The sequence below is a fragment of the Pristiophorus japonicus genome, chromosome 11 (assembly GCF_044704955.1).
Source record: "Pristiophorus japonicus isolate sPriJap1 chromosome 11, sPriJap1.hap1, whole genome shotgun sequence".
NCBI lineage: Eukaryota > Metazoa > Chordata > Chondrichthyes > Pristiophoridae > Pristiophorus > Pristiophorus japonicus.
This window is the reverse complement of record NC_091987.1, coordinates 216,304,641-216,321,582: the sequence shown is the minus strand read 5'-3', so window position 1 is coordinate 216,321,582 and position 16,942 is coordinate 216,304,641. Positions and strand designations below refer to the sequence as shown.

At 48.6% G+C, this 16,942-nt stretch overlaps 1 protein-coding gene across 4 annotated transcripts in view; it reads right to left on the bottom strand.

Moving 5' to 3' along the window:
- Positions 1-16,421, bottom strand: part of ten1 (TEN1 subunit of CST complex) — a 33,009-nt gene extending 16,588 nt beyond the window's left edge. For 3 of the 4 annotated variants that reach the window (XM_070893173.1, XM_070893172.1, XM_070893175.1), the window contains exon 1: positions 10,972-11,115. The gene's annotated coding sequence lies outside the window, so the exon portion shown is untranslated. Of the gene's footprint in view, positions 1-10,971; positions 11,116-16,255 lie in introns of those variants that run through there. The other variant, XM_070893174.1, reaches the window with a different exon arrangement.
- Positions 16,422-16,942: the final 521 nt, after the last annotated feature.

Below are 16,942 nucleotides of genomic sequence, written 5' to 3'. Positions count from 1 at the left end.
TACCCAGACTCCAAGGGTTAAGTTATGAGGAGAGATTACACAAATTAAGGTTGTATTCCCTAGAATTTAGAAGGTTAAAGGGTGATCTGATCAACGTTTTCAAGATAGGGTAGATAGAGAAACTATTTCCCCTGGTTGGGGAGTCTCGGACGAGGGGACATGACTTGAAAATTAGAGCCAGACCTTTCAGGAGTGAAATTAGGAAATACTTCTACACACAAAGGGTAGTAGAAGTTTGGAACTCTCTTCCGCAAATGACAATTGATGTTAGAGCAATTGTTAATTTTAAATCTGAGATTAATAGATTTTTGTTGAGGGATATTGTAAAGGGGATGGAGTATAAAAGCAGGGAAGTCTTGCTACAGTTATACAGGGTATTGGTGAGGCCACACCTGGAATACTGCGTTCAGTTTTGGTTTCCATATTTACAAAAGGATATACTTGCTTTGAAGGCTGTTCAGAGAAGGTTCACTGGGTTGATTCCAGGGATGAGGGGGTTGACTTATGAGGATGGGCCTCTATTCATTGGAATTCAGAAGAATGAGAGGTGATCTTATCGAAACGTATAAGATTATGATGGACATTTTTTTGTTTAAAATTTTGAGGCTGATCCAAGATCAAACAGTGCCAAAGTGCATGTTCTTTTCAAATTCAGTAAAATCTATTTGAATTCCCCCATGTGTACTTGATTTTTCATATATCAACAGTTTGATCAGAGCCAATAACTCTAATGTAAAACATTAATAGGATGCTTCATTACTTTCAGTACTATGCAAATAACTTGAAGAACCAAAACATATCTGTGAAGATTATAGAAACATAGAAAATAGGTGCAGGAGTAGGCCATTCGGCCCTTCTAGCCTGCACTGCCATTCAATGAGTTAATGGCTGAACATGCAACTTCAGTACCCCATTCCTGCTTTCTCGCCATACCCCTTGATCCCCCTAGTAGTAAGGACTATATCTAACTCCTTTTTTAATATATTTAGTGAATTGGCCTCAACAACTTTCTGTGGTAGAGAATTCCACAGGTTCACCACTCTCTGGGTGAAGAAGTTTCTCCTCATCTCGGTCCTAAATGGCTTACCCCTTATCCTTAGACTGTGACCCCTGGTTCTGGACTTCCCCAACATTGGGAACATTCTTCCTGCATCTAACCTGTCTAAACCCATCAGAATTTTAAACGTTTCTATGAGATCCCCTCTCATTCTTCTGAACTCCATTGTATACAAGCCCAGTTGATCCAATCTTTCTTGATATGTCAGTCCCGCCATCCCGGGAATCAGTCTGGTGAACCTTCGCTGCACTCCCTCAATAGCAAGAATGTCCTTCCTCAAGTTAGGAGACTAAAACTGTACACAATACTCCAGGTGTGGCCTCACCAAGGCCCTGTACAACTGTAGCAACACCTCCCTGCCCCTGTACTCAAATCCCCTCGCTATGAAGACCAACCTGCCATTTGCTTTCTTAACCGCCTGCTGTACCTGCATGCCAACCTTCAATGACTGATGTACCATGACACCCAGGTCTCGTTGCACCTCCCCTTTTCCTAATCTGTCACCATTCAGATAATAGTCTGTCTCTCTGTTTTTACCACCAAAGTGGATAACCTCACATTTATCCACATTATACTTCATCTGCCATGCATTTGCCCACTCACCTAACCTATCCAAGTCACTCTGCAGCCTCATAGCATCCGCCTCGCAGCTCACACTGCCACCCAACTTATTGTCATCCGCAAATTTGGAGATACTACTTTTAATCCCCTCGTCTAAATCATTAATGTTCAATGTAAACAGCTGGGGCCCCAGCACAGAACCTTGCGGTACCCCACTAGTCACTGCCTGCCATTCTGAAAAGTCCCCATTTACTCCTACTCTTTGCTTCCTGTCTGACAACCAGTTCTCAATCCATGTCAGCACACTACCCCCAATCCCATGTGCTTTAACTTTGCACATTAATCTCTTGTGTGGGACCTTGTCGAAAGCCTTCTGAAAGTCCAAATATACCACATCAACTGGTTCTCCCTTGTCCACTCTACTGGAAATATCCTCAAAAAATTCCAGAAGATTTGTCAAGCATGATTTCCCTTTCACAAATCCATGCTGACTTGGACCTATCATGTCACCTCTTTCCAAATGCGCTGCTATGACATCCTTAATAATTGATTCCATCATTTTACCCACTACTGATGTCAGGCTGACCGGTCTATAATTCCCTGTTTTCTCTCTCCCTCCTTTTTCAAAAAGTGGGGTAACATTAGCTACCCTCCACTCCATAGGAACTGATCCAGAGTCTATGGAATGTTGGAAAATGACTGTCAATGCATCCGCTATTTGCAAGGCCACCTCCTTAAGTACTCTGGGATGCAGTCCATCAGGCCCTGGGGATTTAGCGGTCTTCAATCCCATCAATTTCCCCAACACAATTTCCCGACTAATAAGGATTTCCCTCAGTTCCTCCTTCTTACTAGACCCTCTGACCCCTTTTATATCCGGAAGGTTGTTTGTGTCCTCCTTAGTGAATACTGAACCAAAGTACTTGTTCAATTGGTCTGCCATTTCTTTGTTCCCCGTTATGACTTCCCCTGATTCTGACTGCAGGGGACCTACGTTTGTCTTTACTAACCTTTTTCTCTTTACATATCTATAGAAACTTTTGCAGTCCGTCTTAATGTTCCCTGCAAGCTTCCTCTTGTACTCTATTTTCCTTGCCCTAATCAAACCCTTTGTCCTCCTCTGCTGAGTTCTAAATTTCTCCCAGTCCCCAGGTTCACTGCTATTTCTGGCCAATTTGTATGCCACTTCCTTGGCTTTAATACTATCCCTTGATAGCCAAATCTTGCTGCAAAAGTAACAGTGTGTTAACAACTCATGCCATTATTAATGCACAAATCGGCTAACAAGTTCAGGGTATTAAGAACTATGACTTGAGTTGCAAATCCCCAGAACTTGCTGTTAGATTTACTCTGCTCCGGCGCTTGCTTTGCACAAATGGCACTTCTCCCTTGGTCACCCTGCTATTTTAAAGAACTTGCTGGATTTGCACCCTCATTGCCCATTAAACTTATCGCAGAAAGGTAGGGCAGCAACTTAACAGCACAAGTACCTTTTTTATGATGTGATAATTGTTAGTGCAATACCAATCAATCTCTCTGGCCCAGAAAGAGAACAATTTAAACTGTTGATTCTCATTCCTGTATATAGTAAATTATTAGAGATTTTTTTTTTTAAATCACATTCAATTTTTTGCTTTTCCTTTCTATCTCTTTTTACTCTCTTTCGCTCTTTATTTTGCTTTCTGTAAATGATTTGAAACAAATTCACCCTCCTTCTCCATCATTCTGTTTCTTTCTCAATCCTTCAATCTCATTGGTTAAAGTGACAGACTAAGGTTTCAGATGCCCCATTGCCTTTGCCGTGCCATGCAGTTATCAGCTCACGCTTCCAGCAAGATGCGACAGAAAACACTCGAGTGGTGCCGGATACAAGACCCAGGGCTGCACCATCCCAGCCCGCGCCTCCCGCTCTGGAACACCCAGCGTCCCACCGTCTCCCAGTGTAGTAGTGCCGCGAGGCAGACCCAGGCAGAGGAGAAGCAGATTGGAGACACACTCTCCTGAGATGCAGCGTGCAACATAGAAACATAGAAAATAGGTGCAGGAGTAGGTCATTCAGCCCTTCGAGCCTGTACCACCATTCAATATCATGGCTGATCATTCTCTATCCATGTCAGTACATTACCCCCAATACCATGTGCTTTAATTTTGCACACCAATCTCTTGTGCGGGACCTTGTCAAAAGCCTTTCGAAAGTCCAAATACTCCACATCCACTGGCTCTCCCTTGTCCACTCTGCTAGTTACATCCTCAAAAAATTCCAGAAGATTCGTCGAGCATGATTTCCCTTTCATAAATGCAACTGCTGTACCTTTATTGCACGCATCCCTAATTTCCTGCTTGATGCCATCCCCAACCTCACTACCACTGTTTGGTGGTCTGTGCACAACTCCCACTAGCGTTTTCTGCCCTTTGGCGTTCCGCAGCTCTACCCATACAGATTCCACATCATCCAAGCTAATATCCTTCCTTACTATTGGATTAATCTCCTCTTTAACCAGCAACGCTACCCCACTTCCTTTTCTGTCTATCCTTCCTGAATATTGAATACCCATGGATGTTGAGTTTCCAGCCTTGGTCACCCTGGAGCCATGTCTCCGTAATCCCAATTACATCATATCCATTAACAGCTATCTGCGCAGTTAATTCATCCACCTTATTACGAATGCTCCTCGCGTTAAGACACAGAGTCATTGAAGTCTGGCATGCAGGTACAGCATGCGGTGAAGAAGGCAAATGGCATGTTGGCCTTCATAGCGAGGGGATTTGAGTATAGGAGCAGGGAGGTCTTAATGCAGTTGTACAGGGCCTTGGTGAGGCCTCACCTGGAATATTGTGTTCAGTTTTGGTCTCCTAATCTGAGGAAGGACGCTCTTGCTATTGAGGGAGTGCAGCGAAGGTTCACCAGATTGATTCCCGGGATGGCAGGACTGACATATGAGGAGAGACTGGATCAACTGGGCTTGTATCCACTGGAGTTTAGAAGGATGAGAGGGGATCTCATAGAAATGTATAAGATTCTGACGGGACTGGGCAGTTTAGATGCAGGAAGAATGTTCCCGATGTTGGGGAAGTCCAGAACCAGGGGACATAGTCTTAGGATAAGGGGTAGGCCATTTAGGACTGAGATGAGGAGAAACTTCTTCACTCAGAGAATTGTTAACCTGTGGAATTCCCTGCCGCAGAGAGTTGTTGATGCCAGTTCATTGGATATATTCAAGAGGGAGTTAGATATGGCCCCTTACGGCTAAAGTGATCAAGGGGTATGGAGAGAAAACAGGAAAGGGGTACTGAGGGAATGATCAGCCATGATCTTATTGATTGGCGGTGCAGGCTCGAAGGGCCGAATGGCCTACTCCTGCACCTATTTTCTATGTTTCTATGTTATCATGGGTGACTTTAATCTACATATAGATTGGGCTAACCGAACTGGTAGCAATATGGTGGAGGAGGATTTCCTAGAGTGTATAAGGGATGGTTTTCTGGACCAATATGTCGAGGAACCAACTCGAGAGCAGGCCATTCTAAACTGGGTCTTGTGTAATGAGAGAGGATTAATTGGCAATCTTGTTGTGCGAGGCCCCTTGGGGAAGAGTGACCATAATATGGTAGAATTCTTCATTAAGATGGAGAGTGACACAGTTAATTCAGAGACTCGGGTACTGAACTTAAGGAAAGGTAACTTCGATGGTATGAGTCGTGAATTGGCTAGAATAGACTGGCAAATGATATTTAAAGGGTTGACAGTGGATAGGCAATGGCAGACATTTAAAGATCACATGGATGAACTTCAACAATTGTACATCCCTGTCTGGCGTAAAATTAAAACGGGGAAGCTGGCTCAACCGTGGCTAACAAGGAAAATTAGAGATAGTGTTAAATCCAAGGAAGTGGCATATAAATTGGCCAGAAAAAGCAGCAAACCTGAGGACTGGGAGAAATTTAGAATTCAGCAGAGGAGGACAAAGGGTTTAATTAGGAGGGGGGGAAATAGAGTATGAGAGGAAGCTTGCAGGGAACATAAAAACTGACTGCAAAAGTTTCTATAGGTATGTGAAGAGAAAACGATTAGTGAAGACAAACGTAGGTCCCTTGCAGTCAGAATCAGGTGAATTTATAATGGGGAACAAAGAAATGGCAGACCAATTGAACAAATACTTTCGTTCTGTGTTCACTAAGGAAGACACAAATAACCTTCCGGAAATACTAGGAGACCGAGGATCTAGCGAGAAGGAGGAACTGCAGGAAATCTATATAAGTCAGGAAGTTGTGTTCGGGAAATTGATGGGATTGAAAACCGAATAATCCCCAGGCCTGATAGTCTGCATCCCAGAGTACTTCAGGGAATGACCCTAGAAATAGTGGATGGATTGGTGGTAATTTTCCAACAGTCTATAGACTCTGGATCAGTTCCTATGGATTGGAGGGTAGCTAATGTAACCCCACTTTCTAAAAAAGGAGGGAGCGAGAAAACGGGTAATTATAGACCGGTCAGCCTGACATCAGTAGTGGGTAAAATGTTGGAATCAATTATTAAAGATGTAATAGCAGCGCATTTGGAAAGCAGTGATAGGATCGGTCCAAGTCAGCATGGATTTATGAATGGGAAATCATGCTTGACAAATCTTCTGGAATTTTTTGAGGATGTAACTAGTAGAGTGGACAAGGGAGAACCAGTGGATGTGGTGTATTTGGACTTTCAAAAGGCTTTTGACAAGGTCCCGCACAAGAGATTGGTGTGTAAAATTAAAGCACATGGTATTGGAGGTAATGTACTGATGTGGATAGAGAACTGGTTGGCAGACAGGAAGCAAAGAGTAGGAATAAACGGGTCCTTTTCAGAATGGTAGGCAGTGACTAGTGGGGTACCGCAAGGTTCAGTGCTGGGACCCCAGCTATTTACAATATACATTAATGATTTAGATGAAGGAATTGAATGTAATGTCTCCAAGTTTGCAGATGACACTAAGCTGGGTGGCAGTGTAAGCTGTGAGGAGGATGCTAAGAGGCTGCAGGGTGACTTGGACAGGTTAGGTGAGTGGGCAAATGCATGGCAGATGCAGTATAATGTGGATAAATGTGAGGATATCCACTTTGGTGGCAAAAACAGGAAGGCAGAATATTATCTGAATGGTGACGAGACCTGGGTGTCATTGAAAGTTGGCAAGCAGGTACAGCAGGCGGTGAAGGCAGCAAATGGCATGTTGACCTTCATAGCGAGAGGATTTGAGTATAGGAGCAGGGAGGTCTTACTGCAGTTGTACAGGGCCTTGGTAAGACCACACTTTGAATATTGTGTACAGTTTTGGTCTCCTAATCTGAGGAAGGACATTCTTGCTATTGAGGGAATGCAGCGAAGATTCACCAGACTGATTCCCGGGAGGTCGGGGCTGACATATGAAGAAAGACTGGATCAACTAGGCTTATATTCACTGGAATTTAGAAGAATGAGGGGGGATCTCATAGAAACATATAAAATTCTGATAGGATTAGACAAGTTAGATGCAGGAAGAATGTTCCCGATGTTGGGGTCAGAGTCTAAGAGTAGGGGTAAGCCATTTAGGACCGAGATGAGGAAAAACTTCTTCACTCAGAGAATTGTGAACCTGTGAAATTCTCTACCACAGAAAGTTGTTGAGGCCAGTTCGTTAGGTATATTCAAAAGGGAATTAGATGTGGCCCTTACGGCTAAAGGGATCAAGTGGTATGGAGAGAAAGCAGGAATGGGGTACTGAAGTTGAATGATCAGCCATGATCATATTGAATGGTGGTGCAGTCGAAGGGCCGAATGGCCTACTCCTGCACCTATTTTCTATGTTTCTATGTTTTTTTACTGCCTGCGATTAGGGAGTTAGTGACAAAGAATCAAGTTAAAATCATCACGAAAAGAGATTAAGGGAAAGGCTAAGAAAGATGCTGATTAGAGTATTAAATGCTTTGTCGAGGGAGTGGTTGAGGCAGAGAGTACTGCATCTTTTAAAGGACAGTTGGGTAAATATTTCAAGCTGAGGGAGATACACAACTATGGAGAGAGAGCAGGCCAGTGGGATTAGTCCAAACACAGAGCCAGCAGACACAATGGACCAACTGGCCTCCCTCTGTGCTGTAAACTTATTTGGTTCTAAATAAATGCAGCAATCTGTCTTAGTAAAACTCTTCTCTCTATATTTAGCCATGTACCCAGATCTTGAATATTATTCACATCTGGCGACGCTTTTAGATTCCTCAGATCCAGGAACAAAATTCCTTACTCCCATCCTCCCAACAGTCACAATTTTTACCAACTCTCTAGAATACTATTCTACTCAGGATTCCAATGAAACTCATAACTCATCGTGTTCAGCAGTGTCAACCGGGGCTCAGTGGGTAGCACACATGCATCTGAGTTGGAAGGTTGTGGGTTCAAGTCCCACTCCAGGGACTTGAGCACAAAAAATCTAGCCTGACACTCCAGTGCAGTGCTGAGGGAGCGCCTCACTGTCGGAGGGGCAGTGCTGAGGGAGCGCCGCACTGTCGGAGGGGCAGTGCTGAGGGAGCGCCGCACTGTCGGAGGGGCAGTGCTGAGGGAGCGCCGCACTGTCGGAGGGGCAGTGCTGAGGGAGCGCCGCACTGTCGGAGGGGCAGTGCTGAGGGAGCGCCGCACTGTCGGAGGGGCAGTGCTGAGGGAGCGCCGCACTGTCGGAGGGGCAGTGCTGAGGGAGCGCCGCACTGTCGGAGGGGCAGTACTGAGGGAGCGCCGCACTGTCGGAGGGGCAGTGCTGAGGGAGCGCCGCACTGTCGGAGGGGCAGTACTAAGGGAGCGCCGCACTGTCGGAGGGGCAGTACTGAGGGAGCGCCGCACTGTCGGAGGGGCAGTGCTGAGGGAGCGCCGCACTGTCGGAGGGGCAGTGCTGAGGGAGCGCCGCACTGTCGGAGGGGCAGTGCTGAGGGAGCGCCGCACTGTCGGAGGTGCTGTCTTTCAGATGAGACGTTAAACCGAGGCCCCATCTGCTCACTCAGGTAAAAGATCACATGGCATTATTTTCGAAGAAGAACAGGGGAGTTACTCCCAGGTGTCTTGGCCAATATTTATCACTCAAGCAACATATGAAAAAACATTATTTGGTCATCATCACATTACTATTTTAGGAGCTTGCTGTGCACAAGTTGGCTGCTGAGTTTCCCACATTGCAACAGTATTTTAAAAAGTACTTCATTGGCTGTAAAGCATGTTGGGATATCTGGTGGTCATGAAAGGCGCTCTATAAATGCAAGTCTATTTCACTCTAGCCCCTCTCTGCCGCTGCACTGGGTTAAAACCAAGACTCAATCACACCGAGTGCTCCCACTCCTTCTGTCCCAATATTTCAAAACTCCCATCCCTCAAACCCCTCCTTCCCCAAACCCCATTCCTCATCCTAAACCACACCCCTCACCTCAAACCCCTCCTTCCCCAAACCCCACCCCTCCATCCCCAAACCACACCCCTCACCTCAAACCGCTCCTTCTCCAAACCCCATCCTAAACCACACCCCACCCCTCATCCTAAACCACACCCCTCACCTCAAACCCCTCCTTCCCCAAACCCCATCCCTCACCCTAAACCACACCCCTCACCTCAAACCCCTCCTTCCCCAAACCCCATCCCTCAACCTAAACCACACCCCACCCCTCAAACCCCTTCTTCCCCAAACCACACTCCTCACCCTAAACCACACCCCACCCCTCAAACCCCTCCTTTCCCAAACCACACCCCTCACCCTAAACCACACCCCTCACCTCAAACCTCTCCTTCCCCAAACCCCATCCCTCATCCTGAACCACACCCCACCCCTCAAACCCCATCTTCCCCAAACCACACCCCTCACCCTAAACCACACCCCACCCCTCAAACCCCTCCTTCCCCAAACCCCATCCTAAACCACACCCCTCACCTCAAACCTCTCCTTCCCCAAACCCCATCCCTCATTCTGAACCACACCCCACCCCTCAAACCCCTCCTTTCCCAAACCACACCCCTCACCCTAAACCACACCCCTCACCTCAAACCTCTCCTTCCCCAAACCCCATCCCTCATCCTAAACCACACCCCTCATTCCCCAAACCCCTCCTTCCCCAAACCCCATCCCTCACCCTAAACCAAACCCCTCACCTCAAACCCCTCCTTCCCCAAACCCCATCCCTCATCCTAAACCACACCCCGCCCCTCAAACCCCTCCTTCCCCAAACCCCATCCCTCACCCTAAACCACACCCCTCACCTCAAACCTCTCCTTCCCCAAACCCCATCCCTCACCCAAAACCACACCCCTCACCTCAAACCCCTCCTTCCCCAAACCCCATCCTAAACCACACCCCGCCCCTCAAACACCTCCTTCCCCAAACCCCATCCCTCACCCTAAACCCCATCCCTCACCCTATACCACACCCCTCACCTCAAACCTCTCCATCCCCAAACTCCATCCCTCATCCTAAACCACACCCCTCACCTCAAACCCCTCCTTCCCCAAACCCCATCCTAAACCACACCCCGCCCTTCAAACCCCTCCTTCCCCAAACCCCATCCCTCATCCTAAACCACACCCCTCACCTCAAACCCCTCCTTCCCCAAACCCCATCCTAAACCACACCCGCCCCTCAAACCCCTCCTTCCCCAAACCTCACCCTAAACCACACCCCTCACCTCAAACCCCTCCTTCCCCAAACCCCATCCTAAACCACGCCCCTCACCTCAAACCCCTCCTTCCCCAAACTCCATCCCTCATCCTAAACCACACCCCTCACCTCAAACCCCTCCTTCCCCAAACCCCATCCTAAACCACACCCCGCCCTTCAAACCCCTCCTTCCCCAAACCTCATCCCTCATTCTAAACCACACCCCTCACCTCAAACCCCTCCTTCCCCAAACCCCATCCCTCATTCTAAACCACACCCCTCACCTCAAACCTCTCCTTCCCCAAACCCCATCCCTCATCCTAAACCACGCCCTCCTCCTCCCCTAAACCACACCCCTCACCCTAAACCACGCCCCTCCTCCTCCCCTAAACCACGCCCCTCCTCCTCCCCTAAACCACACCCCTAACCCTAAACCACACCCCTCCTCCTCCCCTAAACCACACCCCTCACCCTAAACCACACCCCTCCTCCTCCCCTAAACCACACCCCTCACCCTAAACCACACCCCTTCTCCTCTCCTAAACCACGCCCCTCCTCCTCCCCTAAACCACACCCCTAACCCACACCCCTCCTCCTCCCCTAAACCACACCCCTCACCCTAAACCACGCCCCTCCTCCTTCCCTAAACCACGCCCCCACCAGTCTCCGCACCCTCAGGCAAATGAAACCACCGAAATTTTAATTTTAAAAATAACGTACAGCTCCCGCTCAGTATCCGGGGCGGGGCCGGGGCCGGGGCCGGGGCCGGGCGGGGATCCCCTCACCGAGCCGCGGGTGGGAGCCTGGCGGCAACAGAGCGGAGCTGGAGCTGGAACGCGCCGAGCCTGCGGCCTGTGCCGGCCCCGCCCACTGACGGTTGGGGGTTTGAACTGGCGCCGCTGGGTCAGCTGACCGTCACCATGGCGACCGGGGGCGGTCCTGAGGCCCACAGCAGCACGCGCCCCGCCCACCCGCCCGTGCCCGCGGAGGGGCAGTGCTGAGGGAGTGCTGCACTGTCGGAGGGGCAGTACTGAGGGAGTGCTGCACTGTCGGAGGGGCAGTACTGAGGGAGTGCTGCACTGTCGGAGGGGCAGTACTGAGGGAGCGCCGCACTGTCGGAGGGGCAGTACTGAGGGAGCCCCGCACTGTCGGAGGGGCAGTACTGAGGGAGTGCTGCACTGTCGGAGGGGCAGTACTGAGAGAGCGCTGCACTGTCGGAGGGGCAGTACTGAGGGAGCGCCGCACTGTCGGAGGGGCAGTACTGAGGGAGCCCCGCACTGTCGGAGGGGCAGTACTGAGGGAGTGCTGCACTGTCGGAGGGGCAGTACTGAGAGAGCGCTGCACTGTCGGAGGGGCAGTACTGAGGGAGCGCCGTACTGTCTGAGGGACAGTACTGAGGGAGTGCTGCACTGTCGGAGGGGCAGTACTGAGGGAGACGTACTGTCGGAGGGGCAGTACTGAGGGAGACGTACTGCCGGAGGGGCAGTACTGAGGGAGTGCCGCACTGCCGGAGGGGTAGTACTGAGGGAGAGCCGCACTGTCGGAGGGACAGTACTGAGGGAGAGCCGCACTGCCGGAGGGGCAGTACTGAGGGAGACGTACTGTCGGAGGGGCAGTACTGAGGGAGACGCACTGTCGGAGGGGCAGTACTGAGGGAGTGCCGCACTGTTGGAGGGGCAGTACTGAGGGAGTGCCGCACTGTCGGAGGGGCAGTACTGAGGGAGTGCCGCACTGTCGGAGGGGCAGTGCTGAGGGAGTGCTGCACTGTCGGAGGGGCAGTACTGAGGGAGTGCCGCACTGTCGGAGGGGCAGTGCTGAGGGAGTGCTGCACTGTCGGAGGGGCAGTACTGAGGGAGTGCTGCACTGTCGGAGGGGCAGTACTGAGGGAGTGCCGCACTGTCGGAGGGGCAGTACTGAGGGAGACGTACTGTCGGAGGGGCAGTACTGAGGGAGACGTACTGCCGGAGGGGCAGTACTGAGGGAGTGCCGCACTGCCGGAGGGGTAGTACTGAGGGAGAGCCGCACTGTCGGAGGGACAGTACTGAGGGAGAGCCGCACTGCCGGAGGGGCAGTACTGAGGGAGACGTACTGTCGGAGGGGCAGTACTGAGGGAGACGCACTGTCGGAGGGGCAGTACTGAGGGAGTGCCGCACTGTTGGAGGGGCAGTACTGAGGGAGTGCCGCACTGTCGGAGGGGCAGTACTGAGGGAGTGCCGCACTGTCGGAGGGGCAGTGCTGAGGGAGTGCTGCACTGTCGGAGGGGCAGTACTGAGGGAGTGCCGCACTGTCGGAGGGGCAGTGCTGAGGGAGTGCTGCACTGTCGGAGGGGCAGTACTGAGGGAGTGCTGCACTGTCGGAGGGGCAGTACTGAGGGAGTGCCGCACTGTTGGAGGTGCTGTCTTTCAGATGAGACGTTAAACCGAGGCCCCGTCTGCTCTGTCAGGTGGATGTAAAAGATCCCATGGCACTATTTTGAAGAAGAGCAGGGGAGTTATCCCTGGTGTCCTGGCCAATATTTATCTATCAATCCACATAATTATAAACAGATTATCCGGTCACTATCACATTGCTGTGAGTGGGAGCTTGCTGTGCATAAATTGGCTCCCGCGTTTCCCACATTACAACAGTGACTACACTCCAATAGTACTTCACTGGCTGTATTGCACTTTGGGACATCCTGGGACAGTGAAAGGGGATTATATAAATGTCTATCCTAAACTAAATAGCGCGGTGTCAATAGCGCCAGGGTGGGACGTCACCATTGATGATGCCCCGCCGCGTTGTCAGTGTTCACGACCGTCGTTTAATTTCAGCTCACGATGTGGGCGACACTGTTAAAGCTGCATTTATCACCCATCCCTGTTCACCCTGAGAAGGTGGCGGCAGCCTGCTCCTTGAAGCGCTGCAGTCACCGCGCTGATGGTGCTCCCACAGATTGGCCCGGCAACCATGAGGGAATGGAAATGTCTGTCCAAGCCTGAGTTTGGAGGTGATCATGTTTTCCAAGTTGAAGTTAGTTTGCAATCTGTCATTCTCCAATTTTATCATCTATATAATAACTTTATGGGTTGTTTCCACTGGGATTAATGGGGCAGAATCCCATGGGGAATTCATAAGAAACTTCTTTATCCAGAGAGTGGTGAGAATGTGGAACTCGCTCCACAGGGAGTGGTTGAAGCGAATAGCATAGATGCATTTAAGGGGAAGCTAGATAGTTGCATGAGAGAGAAAGGAATAGAAGGATATGCTGATAGAATTAGATGAGGAAAGACAGAAGGAGGCTGAAGTGGAGCATAAACATTGGCATGGCCTGGTTGGGCCAAATAGCCTATTTTTGTGCTGTATATCCTATGTAATAAATTTCATTCGTAATAGTGCATGAGTGTGCACTCAAAATATAAAAACTTTTTCTCTTTACAGATGTTCATTGACCTGCTGTACATTTTTTTATATGTAGCAGGCAGCCTTCACCCGTAATACCAGATTTCAGAGCCATATTTTCTCACTAAGGCCATTCACATAGCCATGGCCTTATTAATCCCAGTGAAAACAGCTCATGGAGTTATTAATCTTGTTGAGTTGATCCTGTCCAACTAATTCCAGGAAGGAAGGAAAGAACGACTTGTGTTTTTACATTGCGCCTTTCACAACTTCAGGACGCCAAAGCTCTACACAGCCAATGAGGTGCTTTTGAAGTGTAGTCACTGTTGTAATGTAGGAAACGTGGCAGCCAATTTTCTCTCGACAAGGTCACGCAAACATCAATGAGATTAATGACCATATATCTATTTTTTTTACTGATGTTGGTTAAAGGATAAATATTGGCGAGGTTACTTGGCGACCTCCCCTGCTCTTCTTCGAATAGTTCTGTGGGATCTTTTCAATCCAAATGGAGCCACAGTTTAACGTCTCATCTGAAAGTGCAGCACCTCCAATGGTGCAGTATCCTCCAGTGTCCTACATTGGAGCGTCAGTCGAGATTATGTGCCCAAGTTGCTGGAATGGGGCTTGAACCTTCTAACCCCGAGGCGAAAGCTGACATGCAGAAGAGCCAACCCTTTCCCATTAATCCTTTTTTTTTTTAACATATTTGCGTCTGGGATGTGGGTGACGCTGACAAGGCAGTAATTATTGCCCATTCCTCGGTGCACCATGACATTAGGCCGTAAATTGCGGCCTTTCCAGGTGCATACAATGTGCGCACGCACCCGAAGAGGCCCCACAAGTGCCGGGTTTAGGTGAGTGAAACGCATGTGCCTAAACCCAGCACTTGCGAGCTGTCAAGATTTTTGACAGCTCGTGTGCCTCCCCGGGAGAAGGGCCTTCGCGGGCAGAGATTTGGGCTATTTGCCCAACTCTTGCCCAGCAAATGCCCTTCAAACTCTTATGCCTTGTAAAAGCAGGCATTAGACTTGCTTTTACCAGCGTAAGACTTTTAAAAGATAGAAAAAATAAATGTTATTACATATTTTTATATTGAAAACCCTGGCCGTGAAGGTAACGCTTATGTTCCTGAGATGCGTGGGCCTCTGCACTGGGCTGCACATCGAGACTTCGGACCGTTAGCGTTCGTTCCTCCAGGACCTCCAGTTACTTTCGTTAAAACAAATTTGGTCAGAGGAGTCTGCCCGCGGGAGGCCTCCGACCGCAACTTTTGGCCCATTAAGAGTCAACGACATCGTGTGAGGCTGGAATGACGTGTAGGCCAGACCAGGTAGGGGTGGGCAGTTTGTTTCCCTGAGGGCCTTCGTGAACTATTTGGATTCTTGCACCAATCCGGCAATCTTTGTGGTAATATTCTCTGGAGCTAGCCACAAATTACCATTTCGCAACTTGCCCCGGTGGGATTTGAGCTCAAGGTTCTGCTATTCTAATGCCATAAACCATTTCACTACTGTGCACGTCCCACCATTTTACTATTAATCCCAATAAAACCATCTTCATCCCATTAGTCCCACTGAGCTGACCCTGCCCTTTAATCCCCATAGAGCAGCCCTGTCCCACTCTTATCTGTTCAATTAGTCATTTAATACAGTTGAGCCAACCCTGTCCCATTAATCTGGGTAGAGATGGTCTCCCTATTCCCATTGATCTGGCTATTCCCTATTATCCCAGTCGAGATGGTCCCTTCCCATTAATTCCAATAGAGCCAACCCAAATAATGCTTTGAAAAAGCAGGCGATTGGAAGTGTGAACAGGTTATAGAATCACTGGGAGATTTGGGATAAGGAAAATGTGACTTTCATTATGCTGCCTTCTCCCCAATCTGAATATACTCTCCTTCCAACGAATACATTTTTTAAAAATTCTCGGAATATGGGTGTCACTGACGAGGCTGGCATTTATGGAAAATTTGATGGAATTTTGTTCAGCAATGATATTAAGGGTTACGGAACCAAGATGGGTAGATGGAGTTAAGATACAGATTGGCCATGATCCAAGTGAATGGCAGAACAGGCTCGAGGGGCTAAATCCTGTTCCTCCTGTTCCTATGTTCCCAATACAACTGTTTGGCTTTCGAGACCACTTCAGAGGGCAGTAGAGTCAGCCGCATTGGTGTGGGACTGGGCTCATATAGGCCAGACCAGGTAAGGACGGAAGATTTCCTTCACCAAAGGACCAATTGTTTGTTTTAATGAAAATATGACAGCTTCTTGGTCACTTTTACTGATCCAACTTTTTATTTCCAGATTGAAAAGAAAATTTAATTCAAATTCTGAAACTGCCATGGTGATTTGAACTTGCATTTTCTGGATTTTTAGACAAGGCCTCTGGATTACAATCCAGTAAAATAACCATGCTACCATACCTTATACTCAACATAACCTGCACTCTGCCCTGTAACCATAGGGTTTTGTGGCAAGTACTGGCATAATCTAACTGGGACAATATTCTGGAATGGAAATACATGTTTTACAACAACTGTTGGTGTACACAGGGCGAACAGTGTGACATATCCGAGAGATGGTGAGAAAGAAAAGTGAATGAATGGAGATAAACAAACCTGGTGTCTATTGTACAAAGGCTCTGCAGATTTGAACACAAATTGTTCCGTTTCATTAACTGGGCTTTCTGTGTGTTCATCAGCCGCACTGGAGCTGGACATCGTTGCCTGGTGCCAATTGGAAAGATTTCTGTGTGAGAGTAAATGATTTATTGAGTCCTGTAAAATCCAGTAAAGATAAAGTTACTAAACCGTGAGTTCATAGCCAGTGGGAGTAAAGTGAAATTGCATAGCTTCTTGCGGAGGCCGAGATTAATGAAGGCAGGCACTCCATGTTATTACATGGAGAACTTTAATATAAGAGCAGCACTAATGCAAGTTGAACACAATATAAACACTCCGAGAAAACAATGCAATCCACAGTCAACAAGAATGCACCAAAAACACAGGAGCTTCTTGCACAGAGGACCAGGATCTGATGAAGGGTTACGAAACCAAGGCGGGTAGTTGGAGTTACGCCTTTGTTACCTCTAGACTCGACTATTCAAACCCACTCCTGGCCGGACTCCCACCTTCCACCCTCCATAAACTTGAGCTCATCCAAAATTCTGCTGCCCATATCCAAACTCACCGCAATTCCCGGTCACCCATCACCCCGTGCTTGCTGACATACATTGGCTCTCGGTCCGGCAAAACCTCAATTTTAAAATTCTTACCTTTATTTTCGAATCCCTCCATGGCCTTGCC